This window comes from Tupaia chinensis, unplaced genomic scaffold, assembly GCF_000334495.1.
Source record: "Tupaia chinensis unplaced genomic scaffold, TupChi_1.0 Scaffold000322_1, whole genome shotgun sequence".
NCBI classification, from domain to species: Eukaryota; Metazoa; Chordata; class Mammalia; order Scandentia; family Tupaiidae; genus Tupaia; species Tupaia belangeri.
The window spans coordinates 233,296-237,069 of NW_006159816.1; positions in this window are offsets into that span (position 1 = coordinate 233,296).

Consider the following 3,774-nt stretch of genomic DNA (forward strand, 5'->3'; position numbering starts at 1 on the left):
AAAGATCACCAGTCTTGCTTAAACAAACAAACAAACGAAAAAACAAGTTGGGCATGTGTATATACATGCCCAAAATCCTGAGAGGAGAATGGAGGAGAAGGGATTGCTGCATGATCATTCTCCTTGGGAGGAGTTCCAAAAGTCCTGTGAGGAGTCCCCACCAGAGATAAAAATCAGTATCTAGAAGAAGTAATTTCTCCTAATTCTTTTCCTCACATTGAGGTTGGACATTTTGAATTCAGAGATAAGACTCAGCTTGTGACTTAAAGGACCAGAATATTTGTGGGAGCTATATATGACCCAGTGGTAGAATCAATAGAAATCCAGAGGCTGGGTATGAAAGGACAAGGAGGGGGGAGAATAAAATACTCCTTACAGACTCCATTGTGGACTTAAACACTTATGCATAACTGTAAGCTCAAACTGGAGGGTCTCCACTTTCATTCACTGGGAGGCAGGGGATGAGGGGCAGAAGGGTGAGTCCTGGATAGATAAAATATGTTCAATTGATCAATTATATCAAGTAACTGAAGATTTGAAGCTTTCTGCATAAGTAGTCTGTATTCCATCTATATTTTTTATTTATTTTTTATTTTTTAACATCCAAATAATTTTGCAGGATCTTTTCTAAACATTTGGATGAGTGAACAAAATTGACAGTTCTAATGCTTTTAGGTAGATGATAAAAAGTTATCTGAGCACAGAAGACAGCCCAATAAAGACCATTTAAGTTTCTTCAAATGATAACATGACTCAGTTAATAATTTCATATACTTTCTTTTAATGAGAGAGAGAAACAGAGACTAACAGTGTTTTATACAATAAAAAAAATAATAAACCTGTTAGTTCCCTGCTAGTTTGTCGCCACCTTAACAGCACATGAGGATACTGCATTGTCTGGCTTCCTAAGCCTGGAAATTGTGTAATTTTACATACAATTAAGTACGGGAGTGACAAAGGCAGCCTCAATTACTTTAATGACTTTTTGGCACATAGATATCTTTTGTCACAGAATCCTTTTTTTTTTTTTAAGAGAGATTTTTGCTACAGGGCGCATGCACTTGTCAGAGAGACAGAGACAGAAAGTAAGAAATCACTCCGCAGAGGGGCATGGCCACACAGCAATACCTTCTCCATTTTTCTCTTGGGATTTTGGGCATGCATGCACACATGCCCCATGTGAGTTTTAAGTCTCCAGGTCCACTACATTGGAGTCCAGCAACATAACCATTATGCCATCTGCTGGTCCCTGTTACAGAATCTTTTTAAGAATCAAATCTTACTTAAAAACATGTTTGGATCAAAAAATCATTTAGCATTGTTTACAATATTGTAATAAACAAAAGTTTACGGTTCACAAAAGTACATGATGGGAAGATTGTTTCTTCCTTAAGTGAAACTAATTCACAGGTGAATATTTCACCCTGCTCTTTCTGTCTTTGTTTTCCTCTTTCATGGAAAACAAAAACAAAAACAAAAAAAACAAAACCTAAAAAAATTTTTTGTGAAGTTTAGATATGAAAGCCAAAAAGTATGAACAGAGCTTTATCCACTCATTATCTATCCATTCACTTACTCGTAAGCTCAATCACTTGTTCAACAAAATGTACTGAGTTCCTACTATATCTACAACTTTGTGCTTGTTTTGTAGATGGATAAAACATACATAGTTCCAAACCTTAAGAGGTAGGGCATGTGGAATCTAGTATGAGAGTTAGACATTGCCAAAAATAATCACATATATAATTACATATTATTGCAAACAATTATAGTAGTTGTCCAATCTAGGCAGAGGGGAATAAACCCGAGGTTTTGTGAAGTCAGTACTTGGCTGGCAATTACCGCATTGAGCCAAGAATTCAGTACATGTGTAAAGAAATGGGGCCATGAGGGGACCATGTTGGTATTGGTCAGGCAGAGCATGGTGCTAGGAAATGAATAGACGGGACATCAAAACAATAAAGAGAAGTGGAGCTGAGCATCGGGTCACGGTTATAACGATAAGGCCCATCAGAACAACATCGTGGACAGTTATTTCTAGAGAGACGTGGACTTTAAGTGGCTGAACATATGCCAGTGCTTAAGCCTGGCATCTTAAAAATTGTGGCTGACATCTGAATACACAATGTAGGATGAAACAATCCTCTGCAAGTGCAGAAAGTGAGAAACAACTTGTAGGAGAAATGGCATTTACCCTGTATCTTAAAGGATTTCATTAAGTTGCAGTAGGAAAGAAATGATACTCTAGGACAGGGGGCCCCAACCCTTGAGCCATGGAGCAGTCATGGTGCATGGCTTATTAGGATCTGGGTCCCAGAACTGGAGGTGAGTGGTGGGTGAGCGATGGAAGCTTTGTCTGTATTTATAGCCACACTACATCACTCACATTACACCTGTGAGCCACACCTTCTGTCAGATCAGGGGCAGTACGAGATTCTCATAGGAACCCCCACATAGGACCCTCTAGTTGTAGGACAAAAGGCTCAGGGTTCCCACTGATTGCATCATGGTGAGTTGCATAACTATTTCATTATAAATTACAAAGTAATAATAATAGAAATGAAGTGCACAATAAATGTAATGTGCTTGGCTCATCCTGAAACCATCCCCTATCCTCTGGTTTGTGAAAAATTTGTCTTCCACAAAATGGATCCCTGCTGCCAAAAAGGTTGAGGACCACTGCTTGAGAAGGTGGGAACAATGTGAGAATATATAGGGTAGTGGAACAAATATAAAGTATTTGAGAAAAATATTGGTTGTTGGAAAAGGCAGGATGTATTTTCTATGCAAAAACGCATCCTGCCTTTTCCAACAACCCAATAGCTTTCTTTCACATGTAAACAGAATTGTTTACTCTGAAGAGCAACGCGAGATACAATACCTGTGGGTTCCACATCAGTGGATTCAACCAGCTACAGAGGGAAAATGTTTTGGAAAAAAAAGTCAATAAAAAATAACAAGATAACAACAAAAAATAATGCAAATATAAAATATAGTACAATGGGCCAGCCTATAGTGTGGTGGTTATGGTAGCAGGATCCAATGTAGCTGACTATGTGGTTTGAATTCTAGACCCAGTAACTTGAAGAACATGCTAGGCACATGTATGCACATGTCCAAAATCCCAAAAGGAGGAGAAATGGAGTAGGGATTATGCATGATTATTTCCTGTGGGGGGTACTTTTTCACTTTTCTTCTTTATTTTCTCTATTTCACTGTTTCTCTTTTGGGTGCCTGCACCCTCTGGCAAAAGTAAAAATAAATATATAAATAAAACAGTGACGACAATAAAAGTATAACATTCACATTGTACTAGATAGTATAAGTATAATTTAAAGTATACAGGAGACTTACAGTTTATATGCAAATATTACATCATTTTATGTAAGGGGTTTCAGCATCTGTGCATTTGTATCAGTGGGGGTTTTGAAATAAATCTCATGTTGGTACTGAGGGTCAACTGTATTGGTAAGGTAGAAAGGGAATGTTAATAACAGATATATGTACTAGGCAAAGAACTGAACACAACTTATCATTTAGTGTGACAACAAAACAAACCTGGAGGTGTGTGTGGTGGTGGTATACATTATTACCTCAGTTTTAAAACAAAAGACTTGAGGCTTAACATAAATCAAAGATCTTGACCAAGGTAATATCAACCTAATATGCATTAGGTATTAATAGTACAGACATGCTTAAAGCCTAGACTCTAACCCTTCACAGGGATTTGCCTTTTATGCTAAAACATGGATAATCTTGAATGACATTTCCAGT